The sequence below is a fragment of the Drosophila ficusphila genome, unplaced genomic scaffold (genome assembly GCF_018152265.1).
Source record: "Drosophila ficusphila isolate 14025-0441.05 unplaced genomic scaffold, ASM1815226v1 contig_436, whole genome shotgun sequence".
Taxonomy (NCBI): Eukaryota; Metazoa; Arthropoda; class Insecta; order Diptera; family Drosophilidae; genus Drosophila; species Drosophila ficusphila.
Genome location: NW_025064352.1, coordinates 1960521 through 1983487, shown reverse-complemented (window position 1 = coordinate 1983487; position 22967 = coordinate 1960521). Strand labels below are relative to the sequence as shown.

The 22967-nt window shown below is 38.7% G+C and overlaps 1 long non-coding RNA gene across 1 annotated transcript; it reads left to right on the top strand.

Moving 5' to 3' along the window:
- The first annotated feature begins 20203 nt into the window (after nucleotides 1–20203).
- Nucleotides 20204–21260, top strand: LOC108100977. The gene is made up of 2 exons (XR_001772024.1): nucleotides 20204–20310; nucleotides 20457–21260. It is a non-coding gene; the product is annotated as an uncharacterized LOC108100977 (long non-coding RNA).
- The last annotated feature ends 1707 nt before the right edge of the window (nucleotides 21261–22967 follow it).

The window sequence follows — 22967 nt, the reverse complement described above, 5'->3', positions numbered from 1 at the left end:
GAAACACAGGGAGAATGACACAAAAAAATGTATTTAATTGAAGATTATTTCGAATACCAGATATCCTACAGAAGAATTTATATTAACCGCCTTTAAAAATTAGAAAATTCGTACAGTTCGTTTCAAAACACAATCGGATTTAATATAGTTTTTGGTATGTAGGATTTGTAACTATTTTTTTCTACTTACTGATGTTTCTTCAGGCACTGCCATTTCAAAGATTTATCATTTATAGATGAAAGATAAATTATTGAAGGTTGTTTATCTAAAAAAAAAAGTATCTACCCCGTTTACTGGGTGCATTCGCAAAAAGAGAAAGTTTTTTACTCTGCTCGTTACAATTTTCGTGATGTTCTGCTGACAACTCAACAGAGATCAAGTTATTATATCCGAATGTGTGTGGGCGAGCGGGAGATATATCTATATATAGAGATATGCGTAGGACCCAAATGACAGAGGGATAAATAGAGGGGGATTTTGACGCGGTCGTGGCGCTCGGCGGGGCTCAGGTTGAGTTCGAGCCAGAGAAAGAGACAGTGACCATAGTCCGGCCGGCACCGTTGACAATTAAGGTGAATGAATATTTTAATATTGGCAAACAGATTACACATGTGGGCAATGTGCACTGGCAGCCGTGACTTGTATGTCCTCCAACGGATGGAACTGTGGAAATGCGGACATTGGCGATCTGGGAGTGAGGGGAAATATGTCCGAAGGGCAAGAGCTCTTCGAGTAATGGCGTAAAATTTAATTCAATTGAATTGTTGGCACAATGCATCAAAAGCACGTGAAACGACGCATTCGATCAGGTTTAAAAAAATATATATATTTTTTATTATTCACTTTGCCGGCATCAGCAGAAATAAAATGTAAAAAGTATGTGCGCGAGATGAAATGCGATTTCTGCCTTTAATTGTGGTGTTACTTTATTTATTCTTTTCTCCAATATGTCCATAATTAAACGAGAGCAAGCGAAGCAATGTCGACTGAGCAATTTCTGTATTTAAAGGGAACAGAAATCATTAAGAGCACAGTAAGGATATGTTTTAAATTAAATTTTCGAAATAAAAGTTAATCTTTTGAATCTTAAACCACCTTTGGCAAGTGCATTGCAGCGAGAGAATATCTGGTATTCTTTTCTTGCAATTTTTAGAGCATAAGGAGCCTCTTCTAATATTTTCCTGGACGACCAAGGGCTCCGGCAGAATTATGAAAATATCCTTGTCAAAAGCAGGTTCTCGTAGCGGGAGGCCGACACGGCTGTCCCTTTTTGAAACCATCAAGAGTTTTGGAAAGAATCCACCGACGACGATGATGCCGATGCCGATAATGGGACGGAAGTTCCTTTTATGGGAGGAGTGTGAAGTGGGCAGTGTTCAACTGGCAGATTAATTTGCACAGAGAAAGAGCGAAGGGGAACGTTCCGAATTTCTAATCAAAATTGCCGCAAACCAGCAATTGCAGCAGGCAAAACGGATTGTTTCGTTCCTGCATTTTCCGAGGGTGTAAGCGTGTGTGTGTATCTGTTTATGTGTGTGTGTGTGTGTGTAAGTGCATGGCCGGATGTGTGTGCGTTTGAGGAAAAATCAAAAGCGCTTTGGTTGGCAGTAAAACTTGATGAAAATCGATTTTAATTACAAAGTCAATGCGCGTAATTGCTTTTGCACCTAACTCAAGTGGAGCTCCACTTTGGTATGATTTTTCCTGCCACTTTGCGCTGGACATGGGTCGGGTTCGTTGAGCCGAAATAAATGGTTAGTTCTTGATCGCAATTTTTATCAAAAAAGCAAGTTTATAAAATAAAGATTTCAAATTGGTTAAAGGGATGAAGCAAACTATTTTACCGCATGTGAAATAGTATAAATAAAAAAGGTTTTTTCGTTTCTATTAAACCATATTATCATTCAAACTTGCACCTGCTTTAAAAGCAGCTCTAAAATAATTCACTAGCTTAATTTTGTTCTATGAGTTATTGCTCAATAAGCCTATTGTTTGTGTTGCACCCATCGGCAAACCAGTAGGCATCCATAAATTCCGACGGCATACGTGGCGGATACGTGATACGCCCAACTCAAACTCAGACTGAGAGGAGTACCGCAAAGGAATTTAAGCGGTTGCGGTTGGAAAATTGTGGCTAATAGAACGCACTGAAATTTTAGCCTAGCTGGTTGTCTGTCTACAGAAGCGGCTAGCCAAACGTACTGCAGATTAATTGAAGTATTACAGATGAATGCCGCTTTGCGAGCGTGTATTAATATTTTGTAAGCGTTTAATAATTAACTAGTTTTTGTATTGACTTTAGTCACTCTCCTTTATCTGCCAATAAAGTGAAAATGATCATTTTAGATATATTTTAAGTATATAAAAATGTCAAAAAGAACATATAAGGCTTTGCATCCGCTCGAATAACAGACATTGCATCGCATCAAGCGTCTGCTGCAGTCTTGATTTAAATGAAATTTAACTTTCTGCATATTAAAAAAGTTTTGCATTTTTCATCCGAAATAAGAAAAGTTTTCCTATTTTTTTCGTTCATTGCCTTACTGGTGGAACATTTTGTTGTATTTTTTATTCCTTTTGAGAATCGTCATGGCTTTCCTTTTACTTTGAATTAAAGCAGCAAAGACAAGGTCAATATATTTGTTTACATTATCGTTATAGCATTGCATTTGGTTATACGAACTTTCTACTTGGAAAACGTTTTACAAAAAGTCCAAATTGTGTGAATTTCTAACAATAAACTAAATATGTCTAAAATACAGACAGGTTTCCTAATGGTGTATTTTTCTCTGATAAATTTATCCTTTCATTATTGCCATAACTATTCATTTTTATTTCACCAAAGTGCGTTTAATTCCTCAAAATAAAATATTGTGCACTTTCTTGTGGATCTTTGGTTTTCAACAAAGTTTTGCGAGGCTTTCCAAATGTGAGGCAAGCTATAAGAACATTTTCCAGCCACTTGCCAAACTGCAGAGCAGTTGGCTTCCCCCTTCTGCAGAGTCTCTGGTCTGTGCGTTATATTTTATGTTGAATTATGGCGCCTATTGTGTTTGGTTGTATGTGAATATCTTCTTTGGGGGCGTGCCATTTGCAACGTGCTTTATTTACAGACGAAGGCGTGCAAAAAATTAGCACTAACACCAAGTGCTGTGGGTGGGAAAAGTGGAGACTGAGAGGCCAAAACCAAATGGCTGTGCTCAGGTAAAGGTAAACTAACCAAAGCAGCCGAGAGGCTGTGGTTCTTCGCTCGTTCTGCTCAAACTTGCTTATGAAGATTTATGTGATGTTGTTCTTGCATCGCTGCCTCCGCCAGACTATAACAAAAACAACAACAATAAGCCAAATAAACAAAGGCAACAACAAAAAATTATCGACAAAAAGCACAAAAACTATGGCAAAGCAACCGTGAAGACGTGAGTGTTGAGCAAATTTCTTGTGGCAGACTCTTTGCTCGATTTTTCTTCTTAGTATTTATTTCTGGTTTTTGGATGAGCATGCAAAATAGGACATAGGGAAAACGAAGTCCTCCACTTGGGAATTGCTACAGTGGGTCTCTAAGTGTGGGTATGAAAATGTAATACCACTTTGTTTGGAACAAAGAAAACGTATTAATTCTTCTTTAATTAATATTTATTATAACACCCACAAATTTATTGGTTCCTTAAAAAAATAATATCTCTATCTTCTAAAAGGCTTGGTAAAATATGCCTCTTTGCTTTTGAAGCTAACGAGAGCGCCGTAAAAACTATCTGATCAAAGGAACAATCGATAAAAGGACTTAGGCCACCTTCTCAGCCACTGTGCGCAGCGATATCAATTGCAATAAATTCCGAGTCATAAACATGCCCTCAGCCTTGCCTCAGTGTCTGGTTAGGTGCCCCTCGAACGGAAACCTGATCGCACTTTTTGTTGGCCCTTTCACACGGAAGTGATTTGCGCTTTTGCCGTTGCCACTTTCGCCAGCTTTCCGCTTTATTCTATTCTTGGCTTTTGATAAATCAAATACGCTGTTGATGTCAACGATGCGTCGCCGTCATTGAGCTCCGCTTCGAGCACAACTCATTGTCGGAAGAAAAGAATCCGTAGAAATCCGGGGAGCACAGGGGTACTCCGGGGATTCCGGGAGTCCAAGGATCCAGGACCGAAGGCAGCCGGAGGAAGGAGCTGAGGAAATTGAAGCTCTCATTGGAGGAGCCAGCCGCCTGTTGTATTGGCACTTGAAAGCGTGCGATAAGGAAGTCAAATTGTATGGCAGCCCTCTACAATGGGCCGCACACTCCGGCGTTTAGTGCAGCCAAGAAAAAGGCATTAGCCACGTCACACGCCCTGATGCTCAAGTGCATTCCGCTTCCTGCCACTCCGCCCGGCTCTCAAGTCCAGTTTAACGCCAATTTTGGTATTGCTAAACAGGGAATTAAGTGAATTAAGTAAGGAACCAGGCATTCTTCTTGAATAAAAGGTGTTTCTGAAAAGCGTTTTAAATGTTACCTTTTATCGAAAAATAGCTAAAAAAAAAAACTCAGATATTTAAAATCTATTTTCATTACATTTCAAAGACATAAGCGCTGAGTGTCCAGTTGAAAACGCTAAATCATCGACAAAAATGTTTGCACTCAAAACGGTTTGTCTCGATTTCCGATGTTTGCCTCATAAATCTACCACTGACTGGCACTTTATTAATTCACGATTAGAGCAAAAGTGCAAGAGAGGGAGGAAATTGTGCACCGATTGTAATTAACTGCCAAACTAGAATCGTTCGTCCGCCTTACCGCCTTAGTCTCGCTCTATTCAGCCACCACAGAGATGCACACGACTCGATACGTAAATCATTTTAAATGGCTTTTTGAGCATTCGTAAATGCTTCGACGTTTCCCCAGACATATCTGCCCTTCGGACCCGGTCTTTCCTGTCCTTTCCTGTCCACCATCAGATATGGTTATTTATCTATCTCTTGTCTATTTGACTGTTTGTTTGCTTTGTCGGTAAGGTAAAATACCCTATGCAATCATCTCAAAAATTATCGAATTTGTCAAGAGAAAGTCAGAAGTATACATAAATCAATATTTTCAACAATTGAACCGTCTCTTGACAGCAAAAATAAAATTTAATCTATGACACAAAGAAAATAATTCACGGTTTTAAAGATTAAATTAGCCCCATCACGAAACATGGAGGAGGCGTTAATTGTTGTTGTCAAGTAATGGAACTTTGATGTCAAAAAGTGAAAATAATCGAATTATTTATGGCATATCACGGGAGAATTCATAGAAATCGTTCGTAGGCGTATACGTGATATAATATGCATATAATTATAAAATTAAAATGCGTGCGAAACCGAGGAAAGTACACACGTTGCCACCAATATATAACACTTTAGAAAAACACTCTCAAAAAGTCACCATGCTCTTAGAGCTAAATAAAACAACACCTACGTGAAGAGCAAAGCTTTTGTAAGGGGCGTATTTTTGTATGTGTAGGTGACATAAATTTATTTCCGCCACGCACGCAAGCAAACAAAATAAATTGCATATCATGATTGGCTGCTACATGGAGAAGGCAACAACGTATAATATAGGATATAACTAGAGCACAATATAACATACATATATAATCGTATGCATATATATATAAAAGTACTTAATAACTTTTTTTAAGTTCAACAACACATGTATATTGGCTTTGAATATTTTTTTTTTAATTTTTGCCCGGGTGCTGGTACATCTACAAAACAAACCATAAAACCAAACACTTCATTTTTAAGTAATTCTTTACGTTAAATTGCGTTCTTCTTCCAAGAAATCTCCAACAAATAAAGCAAATATATTCTGAATGAATGTCTGAAAAGATAATTAACCTGAAAAAAACCAACTCAAATGCTCTCCCAAAAACTTTTCCCAAATTGAATTAGCGGCCACACACAAATTCGGACTTCGGCCAATTCGCAGTGAGTTGGTCAGATCTTCAGAAGTTGTTACGTTCAAATGGCCGCTGCTCTTAACCTCGGGTAAATATTTACCAAGAACCCACTGCCACTCGGCTTTTACCCAACCAGCTCCGCTCCTCTCGTTTGCACACGTCTCAGGTAGGGAAAACATTCTAATTCTATTCAAATCAGGCCCCAGACTGGGCTCATCCCCTGTTTGGGGCACCTTTCCAAGCACTTTAACATGGGCTGAGCTGCTTTTTGGGATATTTTGTTTGCACTCTGTGTCCAGTTATTGAATTCCACTTGTTTAGCTTTATTTTTGTTTTTCCCAATGTTGCTGTTGCAGGGCATTGTTGTTTTTGGGGCTGAGTAAACGTTGCAAAAAACTTTTGCGTGTTAACAACATTTTTCAATATAAGTTGGCAAACTTTTTGTGCCTCCGACACCCGCACACGCCCTCATGTTGCCTCCACATGTTTGCCAAAGCCAAAAGTAAAAGTCTATGGAAGGCAGCAAGTCAAGGATGTCAGGAGGTCGACTTCCTTCGTCCTACTGCCGAGTGTTTGTCTGTCTGTGTGCGCTGCAAGTGGCAGCTAAGATGATCAAATAAAGAAAAACTCTCAAGGGGGTTTTAGTTAAAGAAAATAGAGAAAGGAAAGTAACGAAACGATTCTCTATCTGCGCTTCCCTGCAGGAATACCTCTCCCCTTTTCAGGTGAAACTTTCGCTTGATGAATTGAATTGTTGACATACGAACGGAGCTGCAAAACAGGAGGAAATTGTGTTTATTCAGTCGTGTTACAGGTTACATGGGGTAACACTCCCACCTTTTCCTCATTTGGTCTGATTTTGGGCCGAAAATTTGTGCTACATCGATATAGTAAAATATCAGCACAGTATAATTTTTTCATCGGATCGAATGAGTGTTTTTCTTGTTCCACTTGAAATAGTTGGTTAATAAAAAAATTAAATTTTCGTAAAATTACAAACTTTAAGTTTTGGTAAATTTGCCAAAACTAGCTTCAGATTTAAAGATTTTTTGCAGACCACCTAGTATTTTTTAATATTCTCCCTACAATTTGTGTCTTCCCAGCTGCTACTCCCATAATATTTACCTAGAGTCACTCGAAGCTGTCACAACTCTGCCAGGACATAATCTACCCACTTACAAGCCATACAAATTCCAAAAAAACCCCAAAAAGGGAGGCCCTCTGGACCAACCGCCCAACAAATTGTCTGATGAAGTGCACTTTGCGCCAAGAGTCGGAGTGCTACGACGAACGATGTTTGCCAACTGCCCGTAAAAGTAGACTACAAAATATGCTTAAATATGCATTATGCTCTTATGGACCAAACGCCAAATACTCAAAACGTTTTTCGTGGGCAGTGATGTCGATTAAACTAGCTTTTATCGAGGGTCAAGCACTGGAATTTTTTAGATTTTTGGGAAAACGAAAAGGAGAATTTTGTATTAATTTTTTTTCGTACTTAAAGCTATCTCGTTTTTAAGCAATTGCAACTTCAAAGGTTAGAAAGAATACCAAAAAAATCCCTGGCTAGCCAATAAGCAATTTTTAAATAAAAACAAGCCTATTGCTTCGAAATCTTTTCAAAGAACTTTCTGTTAGCTGTAGCTTCGAGCTACAGTTGGTATCACTGAATAGAGCCGAGCAAAGGGAAACCGGTTGAAAAAGTGAACAAAAACGGAGTGGAGCGGAGAAAACTCGACTCAAACTCGACTCGATTGCATGTAATGGCACTTAAGCTTACAAGCCGGGTGGCTGTGTGTGTTTCTGGCACAGGTGCAAATGTAAATGCATCAAATCTGAATTGTGCGGGGGTCACGGCGCTAGGGAGTTGGTATGATATTGGACCCAGAGCAGAAACCAGTACTGGACTCGCTCCGGACTTACAGGCGGACGAAGAAGTGCGATTTCGTTCTGTTAAAAAGCATTTTCAATTTCCCAACACACACAGGCACGCAATTTTTTTGCAAGCTCGGTTCTTTTACTAATATGCCGAGCCATACCATTTCCATTTCCCCTACCATCCTCGACTTTGAAAGCATTTTGCAGCGGCAGAAATGCAAAACAAAAACTGCGAAAGAAAATTGCAAAGGAAAAAACCGTTGCCAATTGAAGTCCAGCCTGAACTTTCGGCGTTGCCTCTGTGAACCCTGCACTAAAAAAGATTTGTCTTTGTAAGCCTTAACTATCAGAAACTATTAAATAAAATGTATGTCCAATGAATATATGGATGTTAAAGGGAAGTAACATTTGATCTAATTTCTTTCACCTTCTTAAAAATGAGCAAAACTTTTTTCAGTGCACTTTAAGACCATCCTAGCCATGCTTCCACACATTTGAATTTAAATGATATTGATATTGCAACAAAGAACCGATTACTGCTACTGTATCCCCGGTTATTGCCTTAGCCTTCGCCTCTGGACATGACCATGCAATGTGATTAGCAAAGACGTCATGTGGCCAGCTGAAAATCCGATAGTGAAACCGAAATCGCTTCGATAAGGCGACTAATAAAAAAAAAAAAGGTAATCGAAAATGGTGTTTTTCCTATCACATAGAAAGTGGCTCGAAAATGGTTTAATTAAAAGTAGAGCATAGTTTAAGAGTTTATTTAAAGACATAAGAGTTAACTATTTTTGTTGAACTATTTTGAGAAATAACAAAAACGGGAGAAAATAATTAGTGTTAATACAATTTTGAGCACAATCCTGCGAAGCAATCCGGCGGTGCTCCACACCTCTCGACACCCATTTGCCATCCTTGTAACCATATTGGCCTTCACTCGTTTGGCGTAGGTGCTTTGTTATTTTAAGGCATCGTTTTGTAGCATGCAATATTTACACTAACAGTTGTGAAAGTTTGCCAACATGTTGAGCATATTGCGTTCTGTACACACCGGCGCACACATCTACAAATACACCTGGCAGGAAAGGCCGGAACTTTGGGCGTTCTCCGTCTAAATGTTTACCCGGGCGCGGGCGTGTTTGTTTTTGAAAGCGTTCGCCGCTGCTGCTCGGCGCAATGCAAATTGCTAGATTTTTTCCCGCTGCCATCGGTTGTGCAAATATTTTATTGTGGCAGATAACAAATTTATAACTAATTGAATGCTTCGGCTCAGGTCAAATGCAATTGGCGGTACTATATATTGTTGTATATTCAATGCAGGATTATAACGCTATACAATGTATATCCAATCACTTTGCAACACTTTCACCCTGAAACAAGAGCAATTCCTGGCAGAGACACTCCATTATTCCCAGTGAGTAGTTCACGCAGGAAACACATAACCTCACAAGCAGGGAGCATCCACTAAATCGTTTTGGACACTTTAACCATCCGCTGGGATGACCCCCAAAAAATCAGCCGGAAGAAGTGAGGTGAAGTCGTGCGCTCAGTTCGCAATATACCCGATGGTAAGGGGGTGTTTAGATGGTGCTGCTGTTCGCAATTCCACGTATCCGATTCTCCAATTCTATTCCATATGTTTGCACAGACAATTCGGACGAGTGAGTTCGGCGAAGGAGTTGGGGGGCAGATGTCCTGGGAATCCGATACCCCTGAAAATGAAACTGGTCGGTTCACTCGGAAGTTTTTCGTTACCAAACGTCTCACGCTCTCCAACACACCAACTACTTGTATTAAAAAACAAGAGAAGTAATAGGAACAGTTTGAAACTAGACTTAACGTTACTGTGGAAATATTAAAAAAAGAGATGACCAATTAATATCTTAAAGAAAAAGCAGAAGTAAGCAACCTTCCCGAATATTGGAGTTTATATATTGGACTTTAGTTTTCCAATTATATAATATACCCTTGTCGTCTCTTCTATTTAATGGGTATAAAGAAGCGACAAGAACAAGCATAGAGATGGCTGCTATTTTCATTTGACCAAAACGTGTTCGGAAAATTAAAACTTTCTCGTGGGGGGAGATAGTGGGGCCTTTGAAAATGAAAGTGGAGCAACTTTTTTGGTGTCTCGGGTTACGTTGCAGAAATAAATATTTCGGCTTGGTTCCCCTAGAATGCAATCCTCATTGTTTGTTTATCATAAACAATAAAACTTATTCCGACAAGTTTGAAAAATGAAACCAGCAAAGGAGCAAGACAGCAGCCAAGAGAACGAGAACGCAACTTGAACTTGTTACTCTTTATTAGTTGCTCGGTTCCCAGACCAATTTCAATAACAAACATACGAGCATCTGAACGTGTGTGGCTGGGTTGGGGGTCGAGAATAAAAGTTTCATAATTTGCATGACATGCATGCTGGTGCCATCTGCCGCCGCCGTTTGTCATAATTCTGCTGTCCAAACAACTCCAAAGTGCCGACCGTGATTAATTTTGCATCGTGAAGCAGCGAACCAGCTGGTCCACCGCCAGCAAGACAAAAGTAATCCGAAGGCAAAACAAAAACTAATATTTAATTTCCAGCCATCCTACGAGCCTCCCCGCACATCGCAAGTTTTTATTAAAAAATCTATTGTTTGTTTGGATTTTGTTGGCCTATAAAATAAGAAAGATTTTATTGGCAGCCTGTCACCAGCAGAACCCAAAATCTTCTTGTCAAATTAAGCTAGTTCCAAAGAGCCATGGGGTTATTAAAACTTAAACGAAAAATCTTTAAATTATTAATTAAGTTACAAATACATGCTGGCCTAATCTAACAATGGCATTTGAAAAAACTTCGTTACGGAATCAAATATTTCTCACCTCACTTGTCGATGTAAAAAAAATGGTAGCCCACAAAGAATGCGGAATAATATTTTCATTAACTGTTTTCTTTATTTTTGCGCTTACTCTCCCTCGTCGTTTAAGCCATGACTGCCTTTGAGGGCAATTTTTAGAGTCCCCTCGGTATTTTTTCGCCTTCATGTTGGCAAAAAAAAAAGGGGAAAGGACCTAGTATGAGGACGTTGACGACTCAACGGCCACTCAGTGAGAGAATTATTCACGCAATGCGCAGCATTTGCACGCGGAACCCCCGACTCGTAAATTTTTTAGGCAAATATTGAATGGCTGTCGAGGGGGCAAAAAATGAATAAAGGACGAAGTGAAATTTTTGTGGGTATGTAAAAAAAAATGTGCAGTACAAAAAATTTTGAATATTTAATGACTTGTTAAAAAAAACTGTATACCCTTACGGGTGGTCAAATCGATAATATATTTGTTTGACTTTTATGTAGTTGGCTCAGGAACTATTTAATTTCAATATTATAACCAAATTTTGTACCAATATTATTTGAAAAAAGGCTTTGGTTCTTCCCAGCGGGCTTTTAAAATCTCAAAAAAGGGAATTTCATACGCATCAATCCACAAATTTAATCGTCTTTTATTATTATAAATTCCATTTATAAAAAGCGGTACTTTTTTATTTTTTCCTATCGAAATGGCAAATATAATTAATAACGCCAGCTGGCAACAGAACGAACATGTAGTAAATAAAATTGTTCTGCTCTTTAAAGGTCCAACAATATTGATCCTCCTGCCCTCAGCTCTCAATGCTCGAACCGTTCATTCATGGCATCTTTTCACGCTCGATAAATGCATTTGTGCATATAAATTGCTTATTTATTGTTTGGTGACAGCAAATTTTCCCCATATCCTCCACCGATCAGAAGGACGAGCAATTTTTTTTTAATTGCCATGGAAAATGGCGCCGAATAGAGAGGCGGCGAATGAAACCTGGGACGGCGGCTTAGGCTCTGAGTCACGCAGTCACAGGAAATTGTATCTAAATTCAATTTGTGACTACCCCACGCACATGTGTGTGCTTTTGGTCCTGGGTCCTCGCTCCTGAATCCCCGAACCCGTGGTGTCCTGGCGAGTGCCAAGAGCATAGAGCCCCACATTAAAAGTACGTGTCAAATTAAATTCTCCTGCTGCAAAAACAATTGGATACCGTGCCGTGTTCCGTCATCAGAGGTTTTCCCGCCCTTAAACACAATCCGTAGCGTTTAGATGGTTAGTGGGTTTGTGTGCTGCCTGATTTTATTTTAGACTGAGCTAAATGCCAGAGATTTATGTTTATGGTTGCGGCACGTCAGTTTCTGGTTGTCTCATGTGTGTGGGCTTATATATAGAATATGGATGTCTGAGAAAGACGTGGTGTATATTTCAAGAGACTTCAATATAGATTTAATGTTTTCGTTTATTAAATGAAAATTGTTCAAAAAGTAAGCGGATATTATGGTAAAAGAAAAATGGCAATTTGTATATTTAGTAATTGCTCTTCAAATTATACGATTTGAAAAAAAAAACTAAACGATCAACTTTTTTTTAGAACTTATCTTAAAATATCTTTACTTTTATGTCCGATTTCAAGTGCAACTACTCGAGTTGTCGCAGCCCTTGAAAGTCCCAACATTTTTGAATCTCAGTCGGGAGTCTCTTTAAGCGATTTGAAGTGGCCGAAGTGAATGTATTTTTGACAAGTCCTTGCTGGAAAATACGTTTGTCGTTTCCCGATGAAAGCGGAGGGGTTTTCCATCTCCTCCCACCCCTTTGTAGCCTGTCACTCCGTCTGCGGCGAACGTGCCCAACTTTTGTTCGAGAAGTTGTTGATAGATAGTAAACGGGGCCAAGGGTCAGCAGTCGGGAGTCGTCGACGCCACACCAGGGGACATGGGTAATTATCGAGACAATGCTCGCGTCCTTTCCCCTTTCTCCTTTCTCCTTGTGCCATCGCAGCTCCCCCTACAGCTCCTTCTGGCTCTGGTGTACGTTGTTTTTTGCTGTTTGCCCCGCCAGGAAGTGCAGTAAATTGTGCGACACAAAAATAGTACCTCCAGCAGGACAATGGCGTCGCAAAATGCGCCATGCAGTGCAGCCTGTGGGAGGTGGGGGAAGAAGAAGTAGGATGGGCTGGTTGGCCAGGAGTCCGAAGCGGTGGCAAGGAGCTGTCCTGGAAAGGAGACCAGAGGACATTCAATATGGGGTGTACTGTGCACAACAGACGCTTGTCAACAGCAGACGTGACTAGACGACAACAACATCGGCGACAAGAACAACAGGAACAGCAAGACAAAACCAACATATGAGGACAGAGACGGGATGGTAAGTGGGGGCTTCGTGGGTTAAGCCCCAGCAATTGCGCATTAAAGTGCTCCAAGACAGCTGATTCGACTCGACGAAAGTCCTGCATGAGATAAATGGACTTCGAAGCAAAGAGGCGGGGGTGTTGCAACTCTTAGGTTCGCAAGGCTTACCAAAAATATTTAGGGGTATTACCAAATAATCTTCCTTAATAAAAAATATTAGTTTTCCAATCAAATGTAGAGCTACAAAAGAGTAAGTTTATTCTTAATAAGGTATCTAAAAGTACTACAATTAAATAACTTAATTCCTAGAATTTCAAACTTTAAGTCTAACAAAGTTTGACTCAGTGTAAGTATTTCTTCCTGAGACGCTCAAAGGAAAGGGATTAACTTTCTAATGTAATTGAAGACAAATGAGAATAACTGCAAATATTTAATTAGTTTCAATGGGGGATGAACGGATTATACAAATGGAGTTGTTTCAACAAAGGGATTACTTCGAGGCGTTCAATTACAAGAAACCTAAAACTACTTTCGGTCAAACGAGGTTAAGCCATTAATGCCTTTCCTAAACATTACTCAAATGACAAATTAAAATCGCAGACATTAAATCTAGTTATTTTAAACTTACAGGCCATTTAAGTACGTTAATGCAGCAATAACTAATCGTAGAAGGAGAAATACTTATCAATAAATTGCTGATAATCAAATCACTGAAGCGTAAATAATGCATTCAGAGCTTTTAAGGCAATTGGCCAACTGAAACTTGGTGAAGGTTTGTTGTTTCAAGTCAGAGGGAGGGGAGCAAATCGGTCCTTTATATTAGCGCGTTGGTGCAGAAAATGAATAAAGACAATTGAAATAGCTGGAGTTAAGTACATATCTCGCTTTTTTTCGTCTTAGAACAATACATTTTTTTAATACATAAGCTTAAGTTTACAATAAAAAACGTCAATACTTGAAGCGAGTAATGAATATTTAAAAGTCCAGTGCGAACAGTATTGACTAATTGAGAACTTGTCAAGTTTCAAACTCACAACCAAGGAGTATGAGTTTGACTATCTAAATTGAAATAAACGACTGCACATGAAAGAGGCTTAAAAAATACCTTAAAAGCCCACTTCACCAAAGGGGGGTTCAAGCTGTATGTACTTTGTACATACGAGTATATGTTTAATGTTGTTTGCGTAGGAAAGTCAATTTAAGCTTGTTTGTGTGCAGGCATTTCTCTGTTGTCCCCATATCAAAATCATAAGCCGATTATAAAGGCAATTTCTATATCATACTGATGTCCTCTGTGCGTATGTGCGTGTATATATATATGTTTATGTTGTGTGTGGCTCCAAAATATGAACTCTGGCTTCTGTCAATTTTATTTTTATTATTTCCCAACTTAGCCCTGATGCCAATATTGAAGCCAAAGCTCCAATTTCCATGCTCTTGAGTTGCCTTGTTAACATGCTAAATACTTTTTAATGCCAATTTATGATGCAATGGGTGAAACCGTATGAGGAACTTTACCTGATGAGTGAAATTCATACAAATATTAAATGCAAATTCATCTCTGATTTCCATTCCAGATAAAACTATATATTTTTGTGACAGTCCTATCATATTAAAAATATTTCTGCCAAGTTTTCCAAGTCTGTAACTTAAGCCAAAGCTCCAAGATATAAAATAAGATTATATATATAGTAAACGTAATCAAGAGTTTAAATGTTTTGGATGATGTTTTGATTGGCATGGCAACTGAGAATGGGACTTCCATTTGAAATAGTTGGATAAGATAAGATATATACAATCTTCTATATTTTGATTTTCAGTTAAAATAAAGCTAAGAAATCTTACTGAAATATCTTAACAATGTATGCTCTGCACAATGTATTCATAATTACTGAGATCCCAAAATGAGACAAATGGCTCGCTTTGAGGGAAGCGCTCTACAATTTTCGCCGTTAGCCAAGTCAATGGTTCCACAAAATATGCAGCTTGGACTGATAAGCGGCGAAAATTCCAAAGAGACGACTCCACGATACCGAGAGCAGGACTGGGAGCGAAGAGGGAACCGGGACGAGGACCATTTATAACAAAGCGGGCTGACAGAAGAGGAGCCTTCTTCTCCCGCTGCTATTGTGATGCAAGAATTAATGCACCAGACGTGTCGCAGCAGGGGAGAAAGGGGCTGAATTGGAGCTCCTGTCACACACAAAGGACGCTGGTTGCCAGCGGAGTGTGCGGGTGGTGGTGGGGGCGGCTCACACAAAACAAACGATGTGGTTGCAAATTAGTAGTAAACCACCAACTACATCAAGCGTGAGAGATCCAGGGCTGCAGTGGCTCCCTGGATCCCAGGATCCCAGGAGGGAAGTGGGATAAGTCAGGCAGCCAGTCGGGCGGGGAAAACTGTGCAACTGGGATCATCAGCACTACGCAACCACCAGCACCACCACCACCTCACGCACACCACCCGGCGAAAGCACGCACATCCAGGACGAAAAGGATGCTAGGACATCGCAGAGGGCGAGGTCCGCTCACACAAATAGAATTATTCCGTGCGTCCTGCAAACGGATGCATGACAGACAAGAGACGAGGAGCGACTCCAGCAGCTAACTTCGAGAAGTAAGCCGTAAGTATAAAATCACGGCTGCCATGCCACACATCGCACGCTCTTTACTACAGAAAAATACGGAAACTTTAAAACTTTCAAACAAAAATGTTTGCATACCACCAAAAAATATTCTAACCTGTAATTTCTTAAATATTAACATTTAAATTAATTATTAAGTCATAAGATATTTAAAGCTCTTTCGCAATTTAACCGAAATAATAACTTCGAAGGTAGTCATTTTATTTGGATTAAAACAAAAAAAACTTATACTAAAGAATACAAAACGGTTTGAATGATTTAGCTTAAAATTCAGTTACTTGAGACAAAGAATTTTTAACTTCATTTTTTACTATTTTTATTTTTTTAATCCATTTGAAATGAATCAAAACGAAGAGTATCCTAAACTGCAACTGCAATATTAACCTCTCTGTTCCTCGTAAAGTGAGATGGTTGCTGCTCGAATTCTTGGTGCTGCTGCTCTCACTAGGCAATTGTTGGTGGGCAGGATGACGAGTGGCAAGGGCGCAGGATCGCTGCGGCCCTATGTATCCTTGGCGACCGAGTGCGACGGAGATGGGAGGAGTGTGCAGAGCAGGAAGTACCGGATGTCACCGGATGTGGACTTGGTCGTGAGTGTGTGTGTGTGTGTGTGAGTTCCATGTCGTGTGACTTTGGTCATGGTTATGACTCCTGACTCCGTCTCAGGTGTCTGCCTCCGGACTCCTGCCTTTCACCTTTCCCTCGTGTCTTTCTACTAGACTCCGCTCCCCTGCCCTTTTCACATTAGACACGGATTGTCCCTTTGTTGAAATGCCACCAGGATGTGTGGAACTATAATAATATGTAAGCTTAGGGATCAGTCGGGTTATTAAACAGTTGGTTGTTCCCACTTCTTAATATATAATATATAAATAAGTTAGTATTTTTAATTGCATCCACTGTGGTATAAATCCTATTTAGCAAACTCATTTCTTGTTTTCCATAGCTATTCTCAATTTCCGCGACGAATACCTATTTATTTTAGTGTTCAAAAGCTATCAACACGACTCAAAGCAATAATTAATTAATTATAGGAAATGAAATGCCGCAAAGTTTCTCACCTAGCAAGCGAATTTCCAAAATTCCAATTTCCCACGCCCCGATTAAAATTTCGGGCAAATTGCCAAGCGGCACCTGTGTGTTTATGTTCCCTCTCTTTCTGTTTCCCAGCTTTCTCTATTATTTTGCCAAATGTATATTTATTACCGGAAATGTAAAACAACATTGTTTGGGGGCAGGGCTTTGGGAAAATCGGCGGTGGAGCAGGATCGGCGGAGACACGTGAATTGCGACCGAAATGACAACGGTGGCAACAGATGCCAAATGAGGCGGGTGGTTGGGTGGTTGGGGGATGGGTGGATGGGTGGGTGGTTGGTTCTATCGGAGGGCGGACTACCACCCACTCGTAGCCGACGCTTCTGCTCTGCAATGGACAATTTTAATGGGAAATGAATTTAATTGATTTTCGCGTGGCATTTTGTTATTACAACCTAAATGAGATTTCCGTCTCTGAACAAATAATTGTCCTTGCGTTCAATGGGTTTCGAATATTAAAAAATGTATGAGCTTTAATTGATTGGGTGAGAAAAAAATATAAAGCGTTTGCTTTGATTGAAACGACAGGTTAAAAACGAGCCTTTAAAATAACATGGTAAAAGTGTGCTTTAATATTTTTTAGGTTGAGAGCTAAATATTTTTTTTTAAGAAGTATTTATTACCATGCTGATATGCAACATCAAATCAAGGCTTAAATTACATTACTCTATTAATGTAGTCTTTGTAAATTTTTTCTTGACTTGTATTTTTTAAATTAAGCAAGCTCTTTGGAGTGAAAGTGTAATTTGAGATTGAAGCCTGAATATTATTAACAGTTGCGTTGGGTGGCTGTCTTCTACATTTCCGTGTTTTGCTTATTTGTTCAAACAGATGCTGCTGTTATAGCCAGTTGCCGTTGTTGTTGCCCCTGTTGTTTGTTTCAATGTGGTCGCCATTAGTTTGGCTTAGTTTTTGTTGCAAAATGTTTATTTCGGCAAAGTTTCTGGTGGTTGAGATTGGCTCCGAATTTGGTCCAAGACTGGTCCACGCAAAATTTTCAGGGCGTGGGACCCAGACAAAAAAAACTCCATTGAATGTTAAAAAATTTAAAGCAAACAGTACCCTGTTCGAAAGAAAATCATTTTTTCTCAGACTTTAACTGCAACTATTTTTTAACTGTACTTGGATTTAAAAATAAAATGTAATTCTGCATAAGTTAAAAAGAAAAATCAAAGAATACCTTAATACTCATAATTTGTTTGTCGAGTATGAAAAATCGATATTGAAATATTTTTAATACCTTCAATTTTGGTATTACAGCACAAAGAATTAAGCGAGTTAAAATTTCGGGAAAATAGTTACCTTTAAATGGTATGCAAATAAGTGAACATATGCAAACTAAATGTAATTAAAATCTAACAATTTGGAATAAATGAACAGGCAACCACGGGAACCTCGCCACTGCCAGAAGTGGTTTATGTCCAATGGAGCCGGGTTCTCAGTGTTAAATTTCGACGGCCACCGCAGCCTATTTATAAACATTTACCCCAATTTAACGCAGATCCTGCGAGCCGAGGCAGATATGTGTGCGGGATGGCTATTGGCATTTTGGACAGCGGCTGCACATCCGCTTGTGGCATGCCACAAACGCTGCGGCTTCTTCGTAGGCACGCGAGTCTCGACCACGCCCATGGTTTAACCACTTGATTGTCTTTGTTGCCGTTTCGGGTCACCGAAAAAGGCTGAAATGTCAATGACCACGGGCAATCACATTTATCAGACCATCAAAGCCATGATTTTTACAGGCATTCCGGGGCGCCTGTTGTTTGTTTCGTAATTAAAAGTGGGGTAATCCTGCTGAAAAAAGGGTTTATGTGTCACTTAAATCGATTCAGCGTGCTTCAAAAGTTAATACAAAGAAAAATTTACGTCGCATACTGGCGGTTATAAATAAACTCCCACCAGAGCTTTATTCTGTTCAATCTCTTTATGCAATCTCCGTTTCTTTGTACTTTGTAACTGGTGTGTTAACTTTATATACATACTCTATATATATGGCCCCCAAAAAAGCCAGTGAACGGATCAACAGAAACCTTTTAAATATTGCAGCCAAAGTATAAGATCCAGATTTAAGTAATATGGTATAATACTACTTAAAGTATTTCAGCAACGCATGGTTTCAGCATTTTCTTTCAAATATAATTGAATTGCCATTGATTTTTCCATAGCTATCTGTGGAAAACTTACATAGTTTTATCTGGGACTTTATGTGTTACAAAAAGACAAACGGGGCATTAAAAGCAACCAAAAACAGTGCACAATGCTAACAAAAACAGAAAACAGAGGCTGCAAGTTGTGTGTGCTCTGAGCAGTATGAAAATTCAATTACTTTATTTCGCTGTACCCTCATCCGATTTTCGCCCATATGTTTGCTCGCCATGCGCCGGCCACAAAACAAACACACACCGCCCACTCACTTCAACCGACCAGACACACTCACACACATACACACTTAGAAACGGGATGCACCTGTCAGTTACTCTAAACACCAAACATTTTCAACCTTTTTTTTGCACGCTCGCGAAATTACATAGAAATTTTCACCCGTTGCCGAAGGAAATGGCAAAGAGAGCATTTGAAAAGGGGCAAAAAGGAAAAGCAGGAAACCGTTCTTTGGCCCATTTCGCAAGTTGTGCCCATTGCACACATTTGCGGCTCTTCGCATGAGCGCGCAACTTTACTTGCCAAAAGCTCCCAAGAACACACCCAACTTTTTCTCGAGTCTCAGTTTTCTTTTTTTTTTTTTTTGCTTCCTTTGGTCCATTTCTATGCTGGCTTGCTTTTAGCTGGATATTTTGTTGTCCCAGGTTATCTGCAAGCTGGAGTGCGAATGAGTGGCGGTTCGAGATGGAAACGTGAGCGAAAATGTTTTAGCTAAGTATCAATTTTTAAAACAAAAAATTATCCCGAGAAAAGATTGTCATTCAATACACAATACCAATAATAATAAATTGTAAACATAAAAAATAAATGGCCATCCAAAAATGAAGAGTTAAAATATTCAATTTATTTTAAGGAATTTCAAAATACAAATAAATATTAACGAAAACAATAAGATTAATATTCTTACTATGCCATACCTAATCAAGGATTAGTTTGGGGAGCCGTATCTTCTTTTTGGTTGCATGGCTGCGGGTTTTTCGCAAGACAAATGCATTTCTGAGCGTAGGCAAGAAACGCGGTCCCAGACGAAGGGAGTTGAGCCTCGCTCACTGGCTTGTGTCGATGCTTTTTGGCTTTTAGTTAAATAGAACTGTATTTGGGGCTGCGATGCTACACCTAATGTACAAGTCTGCGAGTGGCCTGTAGTTTTTCTTTAGTTTTTGGCACTTGGACTGATTGGCAGCATGTCAGCTCTCGATACGCAACTCCTACGAACTAACGCGACAGAAAAAAATATATTAGAAAGTCGTTTCCACTTGCTGGAGAATTGGCATAACTAATTGCATTTAAACGGACGAAGTTTAAAAGTTTTCGATTTCATTTGAGGTTGGCACATCTTTTAGAGGAACTTATCGTAGATGCCATGTTCTTAATGCTTGGCGTTTGTTCTTTATTAATTTTGGTGGATGGAATAGATGGTATGAGCTAATAAATGTCTTTAATAAAATCCAGCCTTGTTCTCGAAGTCGGAGAAGATTAGTTGATTTTGAAATTTCAAAATAACACGAGAACAAGACTGACAGACTAAACCAGTTGCTATCGTAATTATACTTTTATATTGCAGTAAACTGCAAAAAACCACCCAACAATGATTGCAGGTTTAAGAAAGTAAAATGGTTTAATCAAAAAGGTGTATGTGTACAGAGATTTACTTGTCGACACGGTTTTGATTATCGCACGGATTGCGAACTCCTTTGTTATGTTCCTCCTAAAAAGGAAAACACTTCCATGGACCTGCTTCAAAGTTTGCTAGAATTATTACAGACGATACAACAACCGAAAACTACTAAAAGACTTAAGACTGCCAAGCCTACTAGAAAAACCCGAAAAAGCTTGAAGCCATCAGTTTTTAATACAACTAAATCTGTTTCTGCAATTACTTGGACTTTTTTTCCAAATTCAAGTTTAACCGTGATACCACCTTTTATCAGCAAGCCACAACTTACTACAAAAAGTATACACGAAATAAATTCAACGGCCGAGATGCTACTTCCAGAAACATATACACTTGAACAACAACGTACCACTATTGGTATACAGGAACTAAATTCAACAGCCAAAATGATAATTCCAGAACCACATCTTAGCACAGCTAGTATGAAGGAACTAAATTCAACAGCCACGACGACACTTCCAGAACCAAGTACACTCGAACCAAACCAGAAACGGAGAACCCGCTTTAAAGGAATTTTTGGCTGAGTTAGTAGAAGCTGAAATGTAAGAGAATGTGACAATGCACATAAATCTACGCTAAGTTGTTAACATATAATGTAACTAACTTCCCTTCCAACAATTTTTTATTTAAAAACCATTTTTTTCTTTGGCCTGCCTTAAAGTATAAAAATTTAAATAAATATTTGCAAAGACATTGACATTTTTACTTTTACTAATTCGGGAGGCGTATCTTCTTTTTGGCTCTGGGTTTTATTTATTAGGAGGCATCGATGCTATCACCTAATGAACAAGTCTGCGAGTAGTTATTCTAAATTTTTGATACCTTAACTGATTGGCAGCATGTCAGCTCTCCACACGCAAAGAACCAACTAACTCCACAATGGCAAAGAAATATATTCGAAAATCGTTTCGACTTGGTGGAGAATTGACTTAACTAATTGAATTTAGACGGCCTAAGTTTAAAAATTCTCGATTTCACTTGGGGGTCGGCACATCTTTAGGGGAAACTTATCGTAGATGTCATGTTTTTAATGCTTGGCGTTTTCTCTTTATTAATTTTAGTGGATGGACAAAGTGATGATATGAGTGAGTAAAATATTTTTAGAAATATGTTTATGTTGTTCTCGAAATCTGAGTTGGTTTTGAAAATATAAATATAACTTAAATATATATCAAATTTAGAAATAGTTAAGTTAACAAAAAGTACTATCAAAACAAATAAATTCAAATTTGTTATATTTTAAATCAATACGAGAACAAGACTGACAAATTTAAGAAATAGCTTTAGTAACAAAAATGTTATAATGTTTAGTAAAGTGCAAAAAACCATTCAACACTGATTGCAAACTGCAAACACTAAAATGGTTCTTCAACCAGAGGAAAGGTGTATGTACCCAGAGATTTACTTGTCAAAGCGGTTTTGATTTTCGCTTAGATTGCGAACGCAGTTGCAATAATCCTAAAAACCCGGAAAACCGTATTTCCAGCAAGATACCTGAAAATATAGTGGAAACAGTACCCACCTGGCCGGATAAGAAACACACTAAAAATCCTAAGACAATAAAACCATTTAAAACAACCCGAAAACGATTAAGAACGCCTGTTCCTAATACTACTACAACTACTACTAGTACTCCTATAGCTACTACTATAGCTACTACTATAGCTACTACTACAGCTACTACTACGCCTACTATTACAACTAATCCTACAACTAACCCTACAACTTCTACTACGCCTACTACTGTTTCTTCAGATACTTGGATTGTTTTGGAAGATTCTAATGTTACGGAGTTTCTACCACCATTTACAAGAGCACCAAACTATGGCACAATTGTTATATCGCCACTTAGGGGACGTAGGGACTTCAACTTTAAAACAACAACAAAGACGTCAATTTTAAAGAGAACATTTGGCTTTACCAAAAAGCCAAGATTATTCAACTAAGCACATAAATCCAAAATTCGTTAAAAAACGCCTTTTGAAATATTAAAGACAAAATGGTCAGCAAGTTGTAAAATGTGTTTTTATTTTTATTTGGCTTTTGGTTAAAGTTAAGGTCACCTTTTGAGCTAAATCAAAACAAAATATGTGATAAATATATATTAAATGAGCAACTGGTGAGTCTAGTTAAATTAACCCAATATAGTAAAATCAAAACACTAAACATTCACAACATTTCAGTTAATCACTTGTTTTTCTTGAAAAAGTGCTTAGCGAAAGAAGAAACAGAATGAATTCTTTTCTTGTTTTTAAGAGCCACAAAACTTAATTATGAAGCATTTATAGCGTGAAATAAACCTCCTGTTGCCTCTCAGGATAATTACGGAACACGAAACAACAACAACATTAAGAGGAAGAGGGAACAAAAAAAATGTCATCCAACAACAACGAATAACCG